The sequence below is a fragment of the Tachypleus tridentatus genome, chromosome 6 (genome assembly GCF_004210375.1).
Source record: "Tachypleus tridentatus isolate NWPU-2018 chromosome 6, ASM421037v1, whole genome shotgun sequence".
NCBI lineage: Eukaryota > Metazoa > Arthropoda > Merostomata > Xiphosura > Limulidae > Tachypleus > Tachypleus tridentatus.
In genome coordinates, this window is record NC_134830.1 from 118,773,964 (window position 1) to 118,797,872 (window position 23,909).

The following is a 23,909-nucleotide window of genomic DNA, read 5'->3' on the forward strand; positions in this document are numbered from 1 at the left end:
TTACATAAGAGTATGCTTTATATTTCTCCAGGGGGTGCGAGAAATGATTACTGATTTGAAAGGGGTGCAAACACTGAAAAAGGTTAAGAACCACTGACTTACGCCATTAACTCTCCTCAGCACAGGTAAAGTGCAGTTAAATTTTCATTTATTGTTTTTTATTGTGTTTATAGTTTTTGTGGTTGACTTTATGCATGTAGGTATTATTATACAGATATAAATAAACAATATTTTTACTTAAAATGCTTCATAATGCGTAATTTTTGGAGGTCGGTAGCGGATTAATTTAATTTACAGTATTTCGTACGGGAAAAATTGATTCCGTTTTCGAACAGCCTTCTGGAACGGAATAAGTTCGAGAACCGAGGTACCACTGTATATGTATAATAAAGGGACAAAAGAATCTGATTATTCTACCCAAGATCACAGACGGAGGATATAATTGACAGAGCAGAGCAGTGAGTAAAGAGAGCTGGAAGAGATTCAGTTTTTGTGATGCATGTAAGGAAAGACAGGTCAGAGAACATAAATGACAGGTTTAGGTTAGTATTATATATGAACAGATTGAGTGTTTGGACTTTTGGTTTCAATTTAGTCGATAGAAGCGTCATGAAGTGGATGGGGGTCATCTTGTTTATTGAGGATATTAACTCTTCTGTAATGGAAGTTTTAACCTTGTCCTGGACAGTGATGGGAGCCAGGAAAAACTAAATGCAAAAAGAATAAGAACCAGAGAAATGTTTACTTAAGGAAATGAATACAGTAGCAGTTACAATGGTAAGCTTAATTGTTAATACTGCAATGCTACAAATATAATAAATAAAATAGATAACTTTAGAGCACTGGAAGGAATGGAATATTTTGATATAATGGGAATAATTGAAACATAGTTAATTATAGATAACTCTTAGAGATATTTATTACAAAAAGGAGGAATGGCTTAACACGTAAAATATGTGTTACATCCTGTTGAAGTTGAGCATATAAAATATAACAACAAGGAGACTGAATCCATTTTGGGTTTCCATTAGTAGATATAAAGGGAAAAGACTTTTAGTTGGAGATTATTTCAGACCAGCAAATGATATTAATGAAATTAGTGAGAACTTTTACAATGAGATTAAGATTTCAGTTATTTGTGAAGTCATGATTGTGGGTTTTTTAATTTCAGCCATTTAGATTGGGAAATGTCTGAGTCAAATCATTAGAGAGTACGATTTTTGGAATTTGTTCAAGAAGACTTCCTTCATCAATTAGGGAACCTGCAGGAAACAATGCTAATTTAGATTTATTGTTAACTTCAAATATATGAATGACAGAGGGTGGATATTTGGGAACCTCTGAATGCAAGTGATCATTACTGTATTAGGTTTAATATTTTTCTGCATGTGAAGAGATACTTGGAATACAAATTTTAAATAAGTAAATTTTTAAAAGTTGTGACAAGAATTATCTGTTGTGAATTGGACAGCTAAGTAATTTTGAGATATTAATAAAATGTCGAAAAATTAAATATTCAATATTCCTGAAATACTGTGAAGCAACTCTGATTGGTGATTTTCTGCAAATACTTCTAGATTTTCTGTTTGACCACCAAACAATAAACATTGGTACCAGCAAGTAGTCTTTTAACTGAAAAGAGACATTTCATTTGCTAGTTTCCATGGCCTTTACATAATTTTGTATATTGTTTTGTAGGTTAACTTTAAGCATTATAAAAATAGTAATGTGTATTTTGTTTGTGAAAAATACATAACTTGCACAAAACTGGAAATTTGGTTAAAACATTTTGGATATAAGTATAGCTGGTTTCTATAGTCACATTTATTTGTAACCACTCTCTTAAAGCCATTGAGAACCTTGACATCATACAATAATAGGATACTGTTAGTTGATGATAAACTGTGCTTCATGACAAAGTCTAGTTGTAATATATGGGAAAATGTCCAGAAGTATAATTTTAAATTAAATCAAATAAAAATATTTGTTATAAAGTTTCATACAGTAACATTCAATTTTTTATTTTAAAATTAAAAAGAATTAATAAAATTATTTCTTCAATGGTTATATGACATCACTTAACCAGATAATATCAGCTGAATACTAGTGAAAGAGTCATTTATTTAGATTTCTAAAAATTCCAGTTCTTTTATTCAATTATCACATTTTGTTGTACAAGACTATCAAATCTATTGATTTTTATCAAGAAAGATAGCCATTTAAAGATTAGATTTTGTGTTAGTCTGTCATGTCTTAGGTTACAGATTAAACCTAAAGTACTGACACCTGCTATGATACAACAACTTTTGTCTATTTGAAAAGGAAAATCTCTACAAGGGAAGATAAGTGGTTACCCTGTCCAATTGTTTTCTCACAAAACTACAATGTTGCTCTGAGCATCCTCATTAGGCAAACTTTTTATGTGCTGCTCATCATGTTCAGATGCTCTGATATGGTTTGTTTTCTGGTGATATAAGGTATTCTAGCCAATACTTTCCATCCTCTGGTTTTTCAGCTATTTTATTTTTGGCGTTATTCTGTTTAGTAAGATTGTAAGAACAAATATTGTTTGTTGTTTGTTTTTTTAGATTCTCCACAACCATCTTTGCCTTCAGTAGGCTACATACATAGAAAAATTTTTGCATTTGATTGTGATGTTTTTGGTCTTTGTCCTCAGCTGATAGTGTATAGGTTTTAGGTTTATATGCAAGTCAGAAGCAGATTTCAGTTGCTTTTCAAAATTGTTTTTGTAATTTTAATAAGATTCAAGATAAGTAAGAGCTTTTTATCCATGTACTTTCAATCCTATAGTTTCTTTTTTCTGTTCTGAAAAACTGTCTGTTTTTCACTGCCAAAGAGTCTGTTTCACAGCATTAGCTTCACCAAGTATGTTATATGTTGTTTACCTAAGTTAATATGTAGAATTATATATAACTTTTCTTTATGTGAAAATGTTTTTTACTTCTAAGCTATTGGACCACTTACAAGACCCTTCAGTAAAAAAACAATATATTAAGCATTAAATATTTGTTTAACTGTGGAACACTGCTTTAAAATAGATATCTAGGCAACAATTGTAACAGTAACTGACATTTGGTATTACAGTTATTAAAGAAATAAAAGATATTTTAACTTGGAGAAACGTCTCTGTCTAAATCTACGTAGAGTTATTAAACTCTTAATCTCAATAACTAACACACCTATAAAAGACTTTCATTTTGCATTATTTCAAATATAGCAGTGGCAGTATTTCTTGTTTTCTTTATTGTCATTGACAAGACTTACATATATGGTTTGTTGTTGTACTAGAAGTCTTTCATCAACCATTAAGTGGTTTGTTACACATTGTATGCTCATCATGTATAGTGTGATGATTAGAGAGATTCAAGGATGTCAACAGTAATTTATGAAATGAAAACCCTTTGTTGCTTGGGTAGTCTGAAGTATGATGAAAACAAGGAATTTAAGTGTATTATGTAAATGCTGTTTTATTACTTGAGGTATTGTAATTTGTGACAGCTGTCATGAAATTGCAGAACAAATTAGTGTTCTAGCATGTCCAAAAATCCCTCCTCATTAATGCCATTATCTGTCTAACCTTTGACATCAGTAAAGAAACCCACTTGATATTTCTCCAGATGATTTAATATTTCTGCTTCTATTTTTTGATTTGCCTTTCAGTTGCTTTTCTATAACTCAATATTAGCAGCAAGGTTTCCATGCATATCACTTGAAAACCAAAGTAATACAGTAATGTGCTGGAAACTTTTTTACAATGATATTTAAAACTGAATGTGTTTGAAACTGACAAATTATAAATGAAAGCAATCAGAATGTTTTGTTTTTCCAAATATCTTGTCTGTTGAATGACTCTTGTAATTAAAGAACAATGTTGATCCTGGTGTCAGAAGATTCTTCATCTAGATAAGTTAAATGGATCGTATGCAAAGTTATATTTACAAAAGCAAATACACCTGATTAACCCTCTTTTATACATAAGTGTTGTTAGTATTTGAAATATTTTTTTATTTATTTTAAATAGACAGCTTAGAACACAAAGTATTAACACACAACATAAAAATTATTTTCGAAAACTCTACTTCAGTTATACAGGGTGGCCCATAAGTCCCTACCCATCCACATATCTTATGTATCCAGTGTATCTGTGTGGTGTCCCTCATTCTTGCTGCATAATATTATGCAATGCCTGTTCTGTGAGACATTTTCAAGTATAAATGGGCTTACATAGGCCATATTTCTCTGAAAAAAAAATGAACAAATTTATAATACATGCATAATTAAATATAATAAATAAAAATTAAATATAATAACATATGGATGGGTAGGGACTTACGGGCCACCCTGTATGGTGTGAGTGGTTTTTAGAAGTTGATTATAAATAGTTATAACTGTCTAAAACTGTTATGTTCAACCAATTGTATTTTTACACTACCTTGTTTATCTGTTCCCTTAGAAATTTTCAAGAATTTGAAGAGTGAATAATACTAATATTTCAGTAGTGATTCACCAGCTTGTAAAAAGCATTAACACTATTACAGTTACTGTTACAACAGATGGACTATGTAAATAGTGTTCCAACCACTACTGTATTCCTTGTATCTCAACCAGCCTAAAGTGTCCTGGATTGAACAAAACTCATCGTCGGCAGTGGGTATGACGAGTAATTAAAAATGTCTTATTTATAAATATTATATGTTTAACATAACGCATTGTTACAAGTATAATAAATTTTAGTTGAAACAGAAGGTGGTATCTCATACTACAACAAAATACTTGACATTTCCCACATTGCATCATTTTATACGTGTTGTAAAACTGAATTTACATTCAGCTTAGTTCCTAGTCAATCACACCACAATTTATTTAGTGTAACTCAATTATGATTCCATTATTATAGTTCTTAAACCTTCTATACTATCCACCACAGATCAGAAGAGGTTGAAATCAACCAGTAATTAATATCTCTCTCATTAGAACTACATATATAATGACCTTTGAATGACAGGAAATCTATACAATTTGAAAAGGTTGACTATGTAACAGATAGGATTTAAAATGTGTGATTTATTATGGAACACTGCGTATTGGTGACCAGAGAAAGATAAGATACTTACTAATGATCTGGAGAAGATGAATACCAGCTTTTGACGGAAGAAAGAACATCTGCAAATGCCAAGCTAAGATTTAATGTTATCTTTCCTCTAGCTAATGATTGAATACCTTAGAATAAAAATAGATGGATAACAGATACCAAAAAAATTATTGGTAGGATATAAAGATAGAAAAATGAAGAATTGTACATCTGTCAATGACATAAAAGACGTTAAATATTAAACACAGAAAGGATGTAAACTAGTCATAAAGAAGTAAATGATATTCATCATTTTTTTGTGAAAATAGAAATTTTATGTATTAACGAGAAAGCACTTAACTATCCTCCTGTTATGACAAACAGAAGGATATCACCCAGTACTCAAGACTACTAAACGTTGGCTAATAGCTATCTTCAGTTTTATGTACATACTATTGATCTAAGAAACCCAAGTTTTGTGTATTGGCCACTAATAAAATATAGGTAATTGGGTTTTTTTCAATTGTTAGGAAAGCTACAGAATGGATATTTCTGTTCTGCATCCCAGGAGCATCGAAACCTGGTTTTTAATGTCATGAGACTGAATACTTACTACTGACTGAACCACCTGTGATGGGAGTGAAATATGTTTTTGTTTGTTTTTTATAGGCAATAATTAAAATGATGTTTAACACAAGGCAGTGTTTAAAATGATAAAATGCACCCATTAAATAACGTGTTTTAAACATGGACAGTTGACAAATGACGGTTTAATAGGCCCTAACTAATTATATCTACGGTATTTTAAGTTGTTTTTTATGGCTCAACAAAATAAATGTATACTAATGTATGTTTTCTATATGACACATTTTAAATGTGTAAATTTCTTGAGTTTAGGTGAACAGCATGTACCTCAACCACCTCTGACAACTTTCTTTTCATATATTTTGTTACATTTGAAGGGCTAGAAAAGAACCATGCGACTATTAATTTCTTTTTTGGAAAATAGATTTCTGTTCCGTATAAGAAAATATCTAGTTTTTTGTTTTCTTGTAATAAAGCACACAGCTACATAATGGGCTGTTTTCGGCCACCCACAACATGTATCTAAACCTGGATTCTTGTGTTGGAAATTCGCAGACATATCTTTGTGCCACTAAGGCAAGAGAACTTTCTAGAGACATTATGTTCTTAACATAAACTCCATGCCTCGCAACAGAAACACACAACTGAATATTGTAAAATGTTCTCTCCAGGTGTTACTCGTGCTGGAAAAAAAGTTTGACGTTTTTTCTCTAAATATTATTTTCTTTGTTTGTTTGGAAATTCTCTCAAACGATACCAGTGCATAGTTGCCTTTAATGTTGAACCTATATTCTTGGTCTACTTGTTTTTGTTGTTACTCTATTAATGTATCGATGGTCTCAAAGTGTTAATAGCATGTTTGTAACAATCCTAGAGAACAGGCGCACATTTTCATTTTATGTACCCTGAAGATAGTTTCTCATAAACAATAACACAAATAAAATATTGTTAAACGTATAAAATTTAGGCTCTTGGTTTATTATTGGACTTTTTATTGCTAGACAATAGTCTGTCTGTGCTCTGTTGCTTGAAAAAAGTAAGTTAATTTCGTTATTCGGACAAAGACTCAAACAAATATTTGGTAACAACGGATGATTCTGGCTAGCTGCTCTCACTCTGGTCAGTAGTCAAAAATTAGAAGCAAACCCTACCTAAATCTTAAGTGACCTTTGATGAGGATATTTAATTATACAGGGTGGCCCGTAAGTCCCTACCCATCTATATATCTTATGTATCCCTGTGGTGTCACCAATATTCTTGCTCTCATGTACCCACGTACTTGTCACAATACGCTCTTCAAGTGTAAATGGGCTTACATCGGACATATTTCTCTGAAAAAAAAACAAACAAATTTATAATACATGCGTAATTGAATATAACATAATAACATATGGATGGGTAAGGACTTAAGGGACACCCTGTATGTAACTTGGGATCTTTTTTTCATGTAATGTTTTTTGAGATATTTTGTCAATATAAATCGTATATCTTTAAAATTAGGTAATCAATTATTTATTTAAATATCGATCATAAATGTACTAAGAAGTGTTTGTTTTTAATCAGTGATGACGAGAAAACCCACTTGTAGAGAAAAATATATATGTAAAAACGGCTGGTTTGGGTTGAGAAAATTTTTATGTAGCGAACAAAGAAAGAAAGAGATAGCTGACCACATGTTTGAAGTGGGTTGTGTAACTGAGTCTAGGAATGTATAGGGTGTGCTTACTGAGATTATATTCATTAATATAGGTAGAAAGATGTTCCTTTGTATTGGCTTATTTTGGGCTTGAGTTATTGTATAAGTAAGGCTTTAATTTTGCATTTGTTTATGTTTGTTTCTTGATTTAGTATTTGGGTGTTTTCTGTGTTATGTTGCGTTTATATGATTTGCAGTGCTCGGAAACGTGGGAAGGTGACTTTTCGTGTTCTTTAAATCTAGTTTCCATTTTTCTACTTGTTTATCCTATATAGAAGTCGTGGCAGTTATCACATTGTATTTTATAAATAATGTTGGTGTGGTGTTTGTCAGTGTAGTTTTTACATAGTATAGACCTCAGTTTTGTGCCTGGTTTTTGAATAAATTTGGTGTTAACTGGGATGTCATATTTTGTTACTAGTTTTTGCCAAATGTTGATTGTTTTTCTGTTGTTGTTGGGAATACATGGTATGCAGCAGTATATGGTTTCGTGATTTTTTAATTCGTGGGATATTTAATTTTGTAAGTTGATTTTGCTTTTTGTCAACTGACAAATTTCCAGCGTTTTGTAGCTAGTCTTGTAAGTATTAAGAAACTGCAAATACTTTAATAAATTTTGTAATCGTGCGCGTGAAAAGGGGATTGGGATCATAGGGTGCTGAAAAGAATATTCCCATCTATCCTGGTGGAAGCTAAAGGTCAAAGGTTAGTATATATAAGGAATACTGTACCATTTTTGAGAAGGTCGATGATAAGTCAGGAAACATCAGATGGTAGTCTTTTTCTTGGACTGGTTTTTTCTTCGTCGGTATAAAAATGTTAAGAACACGGGACGGTACTGAAAGATTCTGTCGAACACAGCATCAGTACTGTCACTGTAGGGTAAATGAGACTGTCTCGATGAGGAATCTTCAAAAGTCATCAACAGGTTGTATCTTTTTCTCGGTTCTTCAGGCTGTACTGGAGATGTGTGTCTAGGTTTCAATGTGTTCATTTGGAATAAAGCAGTCGATGTATAAGAGTGCTTTAGTGATGGTTAAGTTTTCATTGTATCCTTCTTTCTATGGATGGCCTGTAAAAATTTGTCTATTGACTTAGATGGCTTGTAGACTTATGTAGTCTCCGTGAACATGTCTTGTAAAATTTGCTTCTGGTTGTCAGTGTTTTTTGGCAGAAGTGGCTTGAATGGCGACGGCAGGTGTTTCTCAGGTTATCATTTGGGCATTTGTGCATTTGGGAGCTGTTACTACCTTGAATTAGCTGATTGGTTGTACGGTGTTTCTGACGTTTACGAAATGATCTGTGTGAATGAAGCAATCTGGTGAAGTTTGTAGAACAGAGTATATATCTGTAGGTCTCCTGTTACTAAGACAGTGGTAAGTCTACGGATTTACAACGCTAAAATTAGGAGTTCGATTTCCCTTGTGGTACACAACAAATAGCTCATTGTGCTTTTGCTATAAGAAAAAAAAACACACACGTATAGCTTCAGAAGGAATCTACTCTGACCGGCATGGCCAGGTGGTTAAGGCACTCGACCTGTAATCTGAAGGTCACGGGTTCGAATCCCCGTCACACAAAACATTCTCGCCCTTTCAACTGTGGTGGCATTATAATGTTACAATCAATCTCACTATTTGTTGGTCAATGAGTAGCCCAAGAGATAGCGGTGGGTTGTATGACTAGCTGCCTTCCCTTTCGTCTTACACTGCTAAATTAGGGACGACTAGCGCAGATAGCTCCCGTGGAGCTTTATGTGAAATTTAAAACAAAATCCTTGAGGAATAGAGATATGTGGAATCTTTTTGAGTTAGGAGTTGAATACAAATTCTACCCTTTCGTAAAAGTCTTGTTTTGGTTGGGTCGATGATGGTATGTTTGTGTTTTTGTAGGAAGACTTTGATCTGGTCAACGGAGAAGCCTTTAATGATCCCGTTGATGATCACGTGTGAAACCGTCGATAAACCTTGAGAGGGTTGTCTTCCTACGGGTAGACTAACCACTTGATGACGAATCTTTGAAAAAAAAACATCTTCGTGCTCCGAGTATAAACAAGGATTTTTATGACACCTTCTAAAATACTGCTAGTTATTTTGGTTTAAAGGCTTCTTTTGAAAGACAACCATGGGTGGTCAGAAACAATTTGTTTTCCTTATTTCCACTCAATGATAATGCGAGGGCATGGTTGGAACTGATATCTAACAAACGGCTTTTCAGGAGAGCATGGATCTATAAATCCTATATAAAGAATTTTATGTGGGCTGAGAGACATGAGTACCCAAGAAAGCCCACTTTTATTGGTAAAGTTCCAATCCATTACAAGCGCCCGGTTAACGTGAAGAAGTAATGTGGAATTAGTCAGAGTGATAGACTAGTATGTGGATGTTGGTCAGAAAGTTATTCATGTTGGGAGAGAATCTTATCAAGATTGAATCTTCTTGGTCGCTGGTAGGCGGGTGAAATGTGGGGTAGGTCGTATGGCTGAGTAGAAGAATGAGTGAAGAAATAAATGAGTAAAACGTTAGACGAGGAGGGGTTGACAAATGTGGGGCTTGCATGGTTGTAATTCATATAGATGACTGGTTTGTTCAGATTTATTGGAGGTGGAACTGGTTGGTCCTCAGTGTCTGAAGCTAGATGGGTTTGAGTTGTTTTCTCCCTTCCTGGTAAAGATGTTTGTGTTAGCTTGCCTTTTATGGTCGGTTAGAGTTTCATGGTTAGAGGTGAGTGATTGTGACTGATGAGAGAATCTGGGTAGAGTAAGGGTGTATAAGTCCTCTGCTGAGCAATTCTGCTTTGAAGTGGAGATAGTCGAGGAAACAGGTGTTTGATAGGGTGGAGTTCACCATCAGTTGGACAAATGTTATGATCTTGACGAAGTTGGTTGGTATTCTTCATTTTTTAAAAATATTATGCCATGGGCGGCATGTATCTTAAAATAGATGGAAACTTCAAGGACTTGGATAATTTGGTCAATCAAGAAGTATTGAGGAGCGTTACTTAGAGACAGTGTATGTAATCTGGAGCTACATCTGCATGCTGCTACGTAGATAACAAGACATATAGTGGGTGAGAATCAGATGAGTTATTTTAAACTAAATGAAATAACTTTTGAAATCAAACACAAAGCTATCTTTAGGTTATCAGTGCTGTGCCCACTATGGGTATTGAAATCAGGTTTTGAGCATTGAAAGTCATTCAGACTTGCTGCTTGTCCACTATTTCACAAAGTATTCTTATATGTGATGCATAAAATATTTTAGCTTTCTGTGTTTTATGTTTTGATGCCACTAAAGCGTTAATTCAAATAGCCTAATGTTAGTGAATTTTTGGCCTGCCATGGCCATGTAGTTCGGGCGCTTGTCTCTTAATCTGAGGATCGCGGGTTTGAATACCGGTTACATTAATCGTGTTCTCCCATATAGCCGTGGGGACATTATAACGTGTGGTAAATCCCACTGTTCGTAGGTAAAAGAGTAGCCCAAGAGCTGGCACAAGGTAGTGATGACTAGCTACCTTCCCAAACAAACGCAGTGATTTTTGAGCAGTGGTAAGATACACATTCCACTGCTTTCTTTTTTGAAATAAAAAAGGCCATAAATGTAAAAAATCACAACTTCATTTAATGTTAATTTGTGACGAATTTGATATCGTGGATCGTGATACATAAAAATCAAAACAATGGCTTCAAAATAGCGCAAACTTTGTCATGGTGAGGTGATAAAATCATATTTTACTTGTATTTATTGACAATGTACGAGCTGTTTTCATTAATTGTTGATACGTTCCTCGTGACAGCTACTTTTTCAGTGTTGGTTCAATATCTGAAAATTCTAATGGCTGGATAAATATTATGTAGACATATTTCCTGTGTTGAAAACGAAAGTTTATCTCGTTATTATCGCATAAGAACCAACAGCTTATTTAACTTATTCATTAACATGCTCTTTAAATAGCCTTATGCAAGTTAACCCTATGACTGAAGTATATTTCTATTTTTAAACAAATATATCATGAAAAGCCTTTCTGTGTGCAGAATTTCTCATGACAGCGTAATATTTCAGGCCTCGTTCATGTACATTTCAAATATACTAAAGGAATTCAACAGGAACAAAAAAATCATAAAGAAACTGATACTTTTCCGTATTCTACGTTAAATAAAAGAAAACAGTAGTTATTAGTACAATAACGCTCTAAGTTTAAGCCTTATGCATTTATCTCTGATACAAGTTTTCGTGCTAAGGAAGTAATATTTACCGTAAGTCGTAGATTAGTGTTATGGTCTGTATTTTGTTTTGTTTTCATATACGTTATGTAAACCACAAAAGCTTTTCTTTTACATTAACAATTTATTAAGAAGTAAACTGATCTGCATCTTCAGTCTTGACAATTGCCCTATTCAAACTTTCAGAAGCATTAACGCTATCTTCTCACGGGAAATATTTGCCGCCATTTTGTTCAAGGTTTCTTCAATCTCCCGTAGAAGAAACCACATATTTTCCACTGATTTCAGAGGAAGCGTTCTTGTAATAGTCAGCCATCTACCGGAGACGTATATTTATTTTAATAACTATTTCAGTTCAAACTTTATTGATGAAATAGAATTAACCAAAACAATTCAAATATAAATAACAGTTTACAGAAAGTTGTTCATTAAAGGCAATGTTTAACTACGTATTCAATGACTGAGATAAGTCATTGAATAATAATAATATCCTGTTAATAAAGGTTTGAATGATAGTTTTCTTTTAGCACTACCGTTGATAATAATATCATGTTAATAAAAGTTTAAATGATAGTTTTCTTTTAGCACTACCGTTGATAATAATATCCTGTTAATAAAAGTTTAAATGATAGTTTTCTTTTAGCACTACCGTTGACATTTTACGTTTGACACAGTTTACATATTCTCTAAAGCTGGGAACTACTTTTAAATTAACAAGAAATTTAAAGATAATTTGTATGAGTGTTTATATTCGTATCTTTTTATCCTTTCATATCATATGATAATTGCTCAGAGAGGCTTTGCAGTAAGCTGAAAATCTAGAACCAGGATTGAGCCTGAAAGTTTTAAACGTTTACCGAAAGGTGATGGGAAATCAAACTTCTATACGTCATCACATCCGCCATTCTAGATGAGTTTGAAATATTTTCGTGTGATATACCTAAAACAATTACACTTGTTTGATCAAGGCAAAATATAAGACCATCGTCTCAACGTGTCTTAAACGTATTTGCTTTTTATCCTGCTTAAAAAGTAAACAGTATTTTTAAGTACTATTTGCATTTGCAGTTTTATTTATTCTTTAACCGCAGACTTCATGAAGCTACTCGAAATTCAGAAAATCGCTCGTGCGAAAACAATTTCTCTCGCACACAAATTGATAATTCAAGCTTTCTCCTTTACGGGGAAGAGCATATACATGTCATTTGTCTAATTTTTAAGGGTAATGTAAGCTTAATGAAACATTTTGTAGGATTAAATACTTATCATGAGCCTAACGACGCTCTAGACAAATATGACTCTCAAACAGAGGTTACCATACTGTATATATAAATATTTTGAGCAATAAAACATTGTTATCATCCGGTTACTAACATATTTAACCAAAACTACATTGTTTTTCTTACTTTTTGCGTTGACATAATGCCACTACTGCGTTTCAATAACTTTGTAATATATCATTTGTCTCGAATCTTCATAACTAAAAGTTAATCTGATATGCTTGTTACAACTAATCGAGATACTTTAAACTTGAAATGTATTGATCTCATCCGTCATATTAAAATATTGCTAATATTATATAAAAAAAATAATGTCTCTAAGGTACACTTGTTTTGTAAATGTTTTTAAAATAGAGTACTATATCTTAAAACTTAGTATTTTTTGTAATATAAGTTATACTGTAATTAAAACTTTGTAAAGTTGTTTATTACATGTTTGTGACTTAAGGTATGCCGCATTAAGTTGTCTGTAGCGTTTGAAGACATTAAAATCACACTTGTGGTTGCATTCATTACCCCAAGCGCAGGTTGGACATTTAAAAATATCTTCAAATAATTTCTTTACGAACGTCACATCCTAGATTTGCTTGACATAGAGGTTGTTCAGTACACCGAACCTCAAAGAAATACGCTTAATTTGCTCAGAAATCTATATTCGTCTTATATCTGTGATCGTCTTTTCACCAAATGCAGTATTGGTAGAATTTTAATAATCTCTTGCCTATTTAAACCACAAGATGGTGATACAGTGAAACTTGGTCTACTTACAAAAAATTGAATACTGATATCTTTCACTTTAGCACAGTTTAGGGTAGGAGATGAAACATGAAACGTAGAGATGTTTTGTAGAAGTTTGTTTTGAATTTCGCGCAAAGCATGATTCTTACTAATTTGGTATGGACGACACACAGGTTGGTGTCTTCGAATAGGCCCACCAATTTGGCCACACCGGCCACTTAAAGAACTGTGACGGTGGAGTAAAAGTATAGCCCAACAGTTGGCGGTGGGTGGTGATGACTAGCTGCCTTCCCTCTACTCTTGCACTGCTAAGTTAGTGACGGCTAGCATAGATACCCCTTGTATAGCTTTGCATTAAATTGATAAAACCAACAAACAATACCTTTGTCACTATTGTCAATCAAGCTTTTCACTGAATAATGTTACATCAGTTCATGACGTCACTCAAACAAGAATATTTTATGCCCATAGTAACAGAGATATTTCACTTAGAAACAGAAAAGAAAGTTAAATATAAGGCGTACAGTGAAAACAAGGATAATTATCTATGGCTATTTTAAGTGAATTAATGTACATTTATGTTAGTTTACTGCTTTCTACAATAGACCACGAAATTATACATGGTTCTACTGTTACACTAATCTGTTTAAAAGATGTCCATAGTAAAGAAGGAAAACTAATAAATTGGTACACACCTCTGAATGAAGTAGTGACAAGAAGGGAGAGGATACAAAGGAAAGATGGCGGCGAATTAGTGTTGACTGATGTGCAATTTGAAGACGCGGGAGTTTACACATGTGGAAATGATGAAGGCGATTACAAACATAATGTCATAGGTAAATTAAAAGTTTTTTTTTTATTTTAGGTCTTATTTTTGTTTATTAAACCATATTAATTTAACAGAAATAACATTTAAATCGAAATCACCCATCTCGCTTTTGAATGTACTTCAACCGTTACCTTTAACCTTGATATTTCACCCACCATGTGTATTGATTAAACAATAATTTATATTGTCTATGTATACGTAAGGTGATGAAGATGCTAACAATAGTATCATCTTTAAAATTTTATATTTCTTTTTGTAAACAACCAAGCTAGATGTTGATAAAAAAACAAAAAACAGAACATAAATTATCTCTATATTTACTGTTCGGAAACCATTTGAAATATAGTTTAACTGACAATATTGATTATTAATGTAACCATATGTTTGCGATATTTTGTTTAAGCTTATTTGAATGTGTTGGTTAAAGTTATGCAAAATGTGATTCTTCTGTTTTAACAGTTAACAATGTTAAAAGTAAAGATGATGCTCTTCGTCAAATCAACCTCACGAATACAATGTTTTCTTTAAACTTTATAAACCTGTGAATGTAAGGTATCTCACTTATACACACCACGTTCGATCTGTTTTTAGCTTGTATAATGTGGTTCCAGACTGATAATACAACTGCTGTACGACTCAAGTTTTCTGAATTAGCTCTACATTTATATTTACGTATACAAATTAGATATCTTCATTTCAAACATAGAGTTTCACCATAAACAGTTGTTTTTTTAATACTATAAATGATTGGTGGAGAGTCAGAGGTTAATGAAACCAAATATTTATTGTTAAAATCAGATTTGTTTGCAAATATTGATCCCGTATTTTCCTTAATTTGTTCACTACGGATTTTAAATTAGTGGTGTGTGAAAATCGCATTTTAGATCTAACATATTCTTTAATCATAGAACCCATTTGTAGGGCATGACAATAGTAACGGATTTTTTTTATGCATTATAAAATATGTATAGCATGGGTATTAAATACTTAGGTTTGTGAAGCAAAGAAGGTTTTCCGATAATAAAAGAGTTGAACAACCACTTCAAGCTAAATTAATGGCAGCTAGCCAGACAGCCATCGTGTAGCTTTGCGCGAAATTCAACAAACAAATATAAACATTTCAAGACTTCCAATTTTGGATCAAAAGTGTTGAAGTAATATACTTTATTATGAATTTACAGACAGGATAAAGTATTTCACTAATAGTTTCTTTCATCTCACAGAAATTAGAAACGTCATTCTAAAGAAAAAGAAAATAGTTTTTAATGTATGAACGGTAATGTTGATACCTATCAGAAAACGATACGTTTTGTTTTATATCATGTAATTCTAATAAGATATGAACTATCACATTTTGATATGATAGGGTTTAATAACTTTAATAAAATTTCTTATTACTACTATCTGTCTATCTCTTAGCACTTTAATTCTCTGATTCGTTAAGGTTATTATTCCATCACTTTTATCTGGTTTCAGAATCTTTCACTGGTCTGATTTATTAAATGATTGTTCGAATGTTATTAATTCACCTCAAAATAGAATTTACAAAATGAAGAAATGGAATATCCTCGACAACTGTATTTATCACATGATAAAATAAATTTCCGTCTTCAATAAACACCAGTTCTACTTTGTCTTCATGTATTATATTCTGTTTTAACGGATTCAGGCACACCTGTTCGTTTGTTTTAAATTTCGCGCAAAGCTACACGATGGCTAAACGTCCCTAATTTAGCAGTGAAACCAGTTTTACATTAAACTTTGCCAAATACAAATTTTGCAAGGGAAATACCAAAGGAAATGAAACGTAACTCATGGTGTAACATAATTGTTAGAGACAAATTCTGTGTGCTTTCATAAAATTCCAAGTTTCTGTGATTAGTTTAATGAGTTGATTCAGTTACTAAATATATAAAGAAATAAAAGTTTGCTGTTAAGAAACCGTTTTCAAGAACGCGTTTTATTTTTCTCACGAATCTCGCACTGTGTAAAACTTTCTATACCTATCGGTGACAGAAAATGAGGTAAGAAAGATTTAATTTTCTGTTGTTTTCTTCAGTGTATGTTCCAACAGAAAACCTCACTTGTACTCGAGGATACCGAAGAGATGCTGATAGGTGTTATAAGTATATATTACACATAATAACGTTAATAGTTTCCATTAAACACAAAATGATGTAAAAAGATTTAATAACATGGAGTTCTAATACAATAAACTTGTTTTTGATAATAAACTCGTTGATAGGACTATAAAAGTTAACATTGAATAAATAAATGCCTAGCTATGTACTTTTAACGGTTTTAGATCCATATCCTTGGCCTGGCATGGCCAAGTGCGTAAGGCGTGCGATTAGTAATCCGAGGGTCGCGGGTTCGCGCCCGCGTCGCGCTAAACATGCTCGCCCTCCCAGCCGTGGGGGTGTATAATGTGACGGTCAATCCCACTATTCGTTGGTAAAAGAGTAGCCCAAGAGTTGGCGGTGGGTGGTGATGACTAGCTGCCTTCCCTCTAGTCTTACACTGCTAAATTAGGGACGGCTAGCACAGATAGCCCTCGAGTAGCTTTGTGCGAAATTCCAAAACAAACAAACAAAACAAATCCATATCCTCCTGGTCACTATGACACTGGATTCCAAACTAACTGCATGCCGTGCCCAGAAGGGTACACTTTGCTCCTGACGCTTGTATACCTTGTCCTGGAGATGAAATTACTGATGAAGAAGAAGCTAATACTAAAGATCTTTGTAGGAGTAATGGAGTAAGACGGTTTACGGTTTTCTGTTATTGTTTCTTTAAAATTTAAAAATGTTTCTTTTTTGTTAAAACACATTGTTATAGTTAGACACTTCTTCATCTCTTCCACACACACCTGTGTGCTTCACGTCATTACTAAGAAGATCAAAAGATCTTTAATTAAACGTTATGTCTATGGAAAAAGCTATCCGCTAGTACAGCGGTACGTCTACGGATTTACAGCGCTAAAATCAGGAGTTAGATTCAACTCGGTGGGCTCAGCAGATAGCTCGATGTGGCTGTGTTAGAAGAAAATATACACATACACTCAAGTCTTCACTTCAGTATATTCTGCATACAAAATTTTGAATTTCAAATAACAGAAAAAGTAATTTGTCAAAATAAAAACAAATGTTTTAATGTAGGATTATAATAATATTTGATCGTCAAAACATTAACAGTTCTGAATAAAAGAATTGTTACCAAGTTAGCGAAAAACGTTGTGAGCAGCAGCGTACGGTGTGCAATGTTTATTACTGAAATTCTACTGTTATTCATATATGAAATTCACACTGAAGGTCTAGTAAAGAAAACTTTGTAAAAATGTCTCTCACTGTTTCTGTACTGTAAAGAAAACTTACCAGGCAGTGGATACGATTCATTACATATAAAAAATTAAGTATCATAGTAAGTGAAGAAGCTAATTATAAAGTTTGAAATGGTAAGTGAATAACAATTAATCAAATTTGATTTCTGTTATATATCTTTACACCTTTTGTGAATCACTTAGTTAACATAACTATGTGTTTCATACTGAGTTGTATAGTAAGTTAAATATCTTGAAGAAAATGGTGAGATATTAGTTATCTTGTCCAATAACGTGTGTTTGGAAAACCAGTTGGATTCTAATTTATTTATCAGTGAGAATGAATTGATGTAACTGTGTCTTGGTGATTTGCTGAATTGGAATGTAAATAGTGTGTTGTTAATAGTACTGAATAGGATTTAAAGCAGTTAGTTAGTTTCTCGCTGTATAATTTATAAAAATAAGTATAGATATTCTGAGCTTGTTGGATACATGTTGGTAGCTAGTTAAACCCACCAGAGGGCACTTTGACAGACAGCCATGACAAGCTATTATCACATAGTAGTTCTACAAAATAACCTTTGGTGATACTAAGGGTATCATTTTCGACAATTTGAAAACGTGAAGTAAGGTTAAAGAAACTATATAAGTTCCTGTTCGATGATCTCTTAAAGTAAGTAACTCGGGAACTAAAGAAACTAACTGAATTCCCTTGAGGAATAACTCTACTGGTGAAGAACTCAAGTAATATAATAGGCGTTCTTTTTTCTGTGCTATTTATCTCTTTAAACTGAAAAATATATAAAGAGTTTGCAACTTTTTAAAATGTTATTATCATTCTATAATATGTTTAATTTTTTTTAATTTCGCGCAAAGCTACACGAGGGCTATCTGCACTAGCCGTCCCTAATTTAGCAGTGTAAGACTAGAGGGAAAGTAACTAGTTATCACCACCCACCGCCAACATTTGAGATTGACTGTTACTTTATAACGCTATCACTGAAAGAGCGAGCATGTTTGGTGCGACCGGGATACGAACCCGCGACCCTCCGATTACGAGTCGAATGCATTAACCTTCCTGTCCATTCCTGGCGCTGTTTAATATTAAAATGCATTATAAATGCAAGAAATATCGTATTTGTATCTCACAACGACTGGTACGTGTGTTAACGTTTTAAAACGTTATTTTCTGCTTATCAATAAAAGTGTTAATACCCATACCAGCCATTCTGAGATACATTTTCATTTCAAGTGGATTTCTCGTTGTGAAGAAATATCGTATTTATTGAATTAAAATTTAATATATTTTAAATGAAGATTATTGTTACGCTTAAAGAATTAAAAACATTACTATTATTGTTAACTTACATTTGAAGTTTTTTTTTTCTGTTTAACGAAATCGGTAGAGTACGTAAACTGATTTTAAATACGACTGTCTTAAGATCCAAGTGAAGTGGTTCCGAAGGCTATGCTCCCCTCGGTTTCAAAATCTACAGTTACAAGATATGCTAGGTGGACAGCACTCATTTTGATATGTCTCATTGCTTTGTGGTAAGCTACATGTTATCTTCAAGTTCTTTATAATTAAAGTACGTGAAACACAGGAATTAAACATTTGATGATATTGGGGTGGGAGAGTACCTGGCTTCAAAATCCAATTATCTTTTAACTGAACAGTAAAATTCTGTGTTCATTTTTTGCGCTCCAAATTTGGTTTCTGTACTCACACTGCTGTTAGAAACATCTGCTTTCACGTGTGGTACTATATTCATGTATCTGTCTTCTTACGAGATACAATGTTGATAGATCTGATTTTAAGCAAAGTATTAATATACCTCCGCCTTTATATGACGTATCATGTTGGTACATGTGGTTTCATATGAAGTACTACGTTCCATATGACGTATTATGTTGGTACATGTGGTTTCATATGAAGTACTACGTTCCATGGGTCGAAACATTATAACTGAATACATAAAGAATCCATACAATTATTTGTTGGTTAAGCATGAAACACATTTATATTTATAACTGTAACACATTATCCATAGCTTATTTAATAATAATATGTATTTTAATGGTCTTGAAACCCGTGATTCTTATTTATTTACTTTTTGTAATAATCGTGCAGCGTTCTTTGTTGTTTCTACAACTGGAAAGAAAACTCGGGAAGAAAGGAATATTTTGAAAAACCGTGTTTTACACAAACAGCCTGGTGCTGAAAAGATAACTACTGATGAATTGGATATATTGGAGGCTATGCCACTGATCCCTGAATGTGAGAAGAAGGCCCCGACAAAGAATGTTAAAAAGACAGAAACTAATATACTAATAAAGCAAAAAGAGACCGAATGAACAATCCTGGAGACAATAAATGAAAACTACCTAGAAGAAATGAATACTTTGGCTCGAAATTCAATTAAGTTCTTATTCATCTTACGTTATAATTAATATTTGGTACAAGTAAATTTACATTTTTACAGTTAAAAACATTTCATTTTAATATAATGTATACTACGTCAAACTACGTGTGCAATACCAAACAGATGTTGCATGTTTAAAATCAGTGTTGTTAATACCTTGGGTTAACCAAAACTACTGAGAAAGATGCGTTCAGAAAATCTTTAATGTTCAGAGTCGTTTGAATATATGCGATTTTTCTTCCAAAATAGACCTTCACGTGTTCGATACCATTAAGGTCTAATAAGTCTATATGCTAGTTAAACTGGTGAATCACTTCTTCTTCAATCTTAGTTCATGTTGGAAGACAGTTACCATCCATTAAACCGAAGCCAGAACCAAACGTAACAGTATATGATAGTGTAAGAAGTATGCATCACCTTTACTAATGTCCATAGTATTAATAACATATGGAAAACATAAAGATCAGAATGTCCTTTCGTAATTTTCCATCCACATACATACTACCACTACTGATAATGAAAGCGAATTATTTTGTGTATTAGTGGCACCATAATATATCATTTCGGCTCATGTTGCTCTGGTTATTTCGTTTTGTAACCGTATGTACACTGAAATGACGTCATGTTGGAGCTTTGAACATGTGATTCAGATTTTATCAGGTCTTCCATAATTGGTGTATAACGGTAACATCCTTAAAATGTGGATTGGGACCTTCGTAGTCAAGTACCAGCGTATTTGTACCATTTTGTTGCAAGTGGTTCTACTATATCTTGTTAATAAGGTTCTACTATATCTTGTTAATAAGGTTCTACTACATCTCGTTAATCAGGTTCTACTACATCTTGTTAATCAGGTTCTACTACATCTTGTTAATCAGGTTCTACTACATCTTGTTAATCAGGTTCTACTACATCTCGTTAATCAGGTTCTACTACATCTCGTTAATCAGGTTCTACTACATCTCGTTAATCAGGTTCTACTACATCTCGTTAATCAGGTTCTACTACATCTTGTAAAGATGTTTTGAGACATTTTACAACAGTTTTTTTACTGTCAGCCAACTATCATTGGTCTGACAGACATTTAGTGAAATTTCTAGTTCTCTTTTTTTGCACTTTACTAAGATTATTGAATATATTTTAAAATACTATAAAGTGTGTGATTTATTCCAGCGTTGCAAAAAAACAAGACAGTTTCAAAACTGTTTCTCTCTGTAAGATAAAGCAAATAACCAGTCATTTGTAGTTCAGATCACATAACTTTTCATATTTAATTTATACAACAATAAAATGAGTAGAACACTTGACGTTTAATTATAACCGTACTTGTCTTAGTAACAATATAAACCATCTAGTTATTGTTTGTGAATGTGTAAAATATAAATGGAAAACAGTATTTAAGCTATTGTCTGCTGTATATCATTCTTTATTCACTGCGTGAAACAATGTTTGAAATAGTTTTCCTAGTTTCCAGAAAACATTTATGAGATAACTGAAACCAATTTCATATTTTATAATTTTTATAGAAACATTTATTTGTTTTTATGCATGTTATAGTAAAATGATTGCTCAAATTTTGAGTGTTGCGCCACTAAACATAACTATATTCTACATCTTCAGAGAGGAACACCAGCGTCAAAACAAGCAAAAGCTATTGAAGAATATATACAGCGACCTCTGTCTCCTACACATGTGAACAATTATGATGAACTTATTTTCGTTAAACCAAACGGTAAACATGGACATCTCAAGGGAAACGTTGTTATTCTCATTGAAAATTCTGACAGTCAAGACACGTTTATCATTGGAAAAGCTCGGAAACCAACCTGATTTTTTTTTCAAAACTGCGAAATAGAATTAATAAACGAATTTATAAAACCGCCATTGTTAATGTTCTCTCTAGAGTTAAGAGAAATCAACATAGTTTTAATCTCCACACTATACAGTTACACGAATGTGATTGATACTTACAAAATTATACAAAATTTGTAAATTCACTATCATTGATATTATTGGTTTAACAGAAACTTACGTAGTAATTTAACTGTTTACATTTATGTACAAGTAAATTAAATACAAACTTTCAAAACTTAAAGTTTTAACATTTTATCATAACTATTATTTAAATTTAAGAGACTGAGGCTTTTATTCAACTGTTCACAAGCGTTTTTTTCATGTTTTTTATTATTTCCTTTTATGCAGTATTTACTTATTACGACATATAATGTTAAAACTTGTGTAAAATATTAAACCAAAAGTGATGAAATGTTTGTTGGAATATTTTTTGCCTATTTAAATGTAACCGGTATGATACATTAAATGTTTATTTCGGTAATAATTGTGTGTTTGTTTATATTGTTTGTAATATAGCTATAAGTGTATTAACTGTCACATTATACGTCCAACAATTCACAGTTGTTACACTAAGATTTACAGGTAACATTTTTTACTGAAACGCAGGATCAACATGATCTTGAATTTCTACGTTTAATGTGTTTCACATTGTTTATTACTACGCTTAAGTCATGTTGGTTCTTCAATTATTACATTGTTATCAGCTTGTGACATTTATAATTTACTCGTGCTTTGTCTACATGTTGAACTACGTATTAGTTATACAACATTTTTAGTAGAACTGTTGTGATACGACTATGACATATTCTATTCTTATCCTACAGTTTATTTTTATTGTTTTCAAATGGTACTCAGTGATTAACGTGTAGCACTGTTAAGATAAAATTTACATGCACCATTTTCGGTTATTAAAGTATTATTGACATGTGCCATCTTTCAGAGTGACGTGTAGCTATTGAAGGTTGCGTCGCACTGATTGATACAATTTATGCCCGAGTTCAATAAACTGAAAGTTGAAATGCATTTTTCCTTCGTGTCCATCAAATGTGTTAGAACTCTGAATAAAGATAGCTTAACTGACTATCAACCATGGTTAACTAGTTCACGTGTTTCACGTGCACGTAAAGCGTGTCCTCTGCATAAGGAACAAGACTCTTTCCATCATCTGATAACATGGATACATGTTTTGTTTTCTAGAAAAGGACGCCAGTCTTCCATTGGGAGCTCGTGTTTTCAAAATCAGGGTTTCCGTTAGATTGTTGTAGATCGTGCGCATCTAGAAAGTCGATCAAAGTGCAAACAGTCAACTATGCTTTAAATATGTTATTGTAGGACTACATACAACTTGATGCAGCATTTTACGACTGGGCAACATTCTTGGAGTGTAAGTTAATAATCAAGTAGTGCAGAATAATTCTAATAATTTAACTACCAAAGATTGTCATCGTGCTAATAAACAGAGGAGGTTAGATGCAGAAATACAGATGCTTCATTATAAAGTGGTTATTTCTAATAATTTTTATATTTGATTAAATATTAAGTTCACTATTTTTAAGAGAATTGTTAGGAATATTGGACAAATCTAATAACTGTGAAAGAGGGAGCTTCTATTTTATTGATCAACTGCCTGATCAGATGTTGTCAGTTGATAAATAATTTTTGTTTGAATTTCGCGCTAAGCTATACGAGGGCTATTTCCGTTAGCCGTCCTTAATATAGCAGTTAAAGACCCACCGACGATTGTAGGGCTACTATTTTAAGAATAAATAGTGGGATTTACCATGACTTTATAACACCCCCTACCGACGAAAGGGCAAGTATGTGTGACGTTGATTCGATCATGCGACCCTCAGATTATGGAACGAGCG

At 32.8% G+C, this 23,909-nt stretch overlaps 1 long non-coding RNA gene across 8 annotated transcripts; it reads left to right on the forward strand.

Annotated features, from left to right (window-relative positions):
* The first annotated feature begins 82 nt into the window (after positions 1 to 82).
* On the forward strand, positions 83 to 22,370 carry LOC143253429 (uncharacterized). 8 transcript variants are annotated; one of them, XR_013029577.1, is made up of 5 exons: positions 83 to 125; positions 4,475 to 4,672; positions 14,324 to 14,452; positions 19,207 to 19,315; positions 21,808 to 22,370. It is a non-coding gene; the product is annotated as an uncharacterized LOC143253429 (long non-coding RNA). The 8 variants fall into 8 exon arrangements; XR_013029574.1 differs by lacking the exon at positions 83 to 125 and adding an exon at positions 183 to 777; XR_013029575.1 differs by lacking the exon at positions 83 to 125 and adding an exon at positions 183 to 542.
* Positions 22,371 to 23,909: the final 1,539 nt, after the last annotated feature.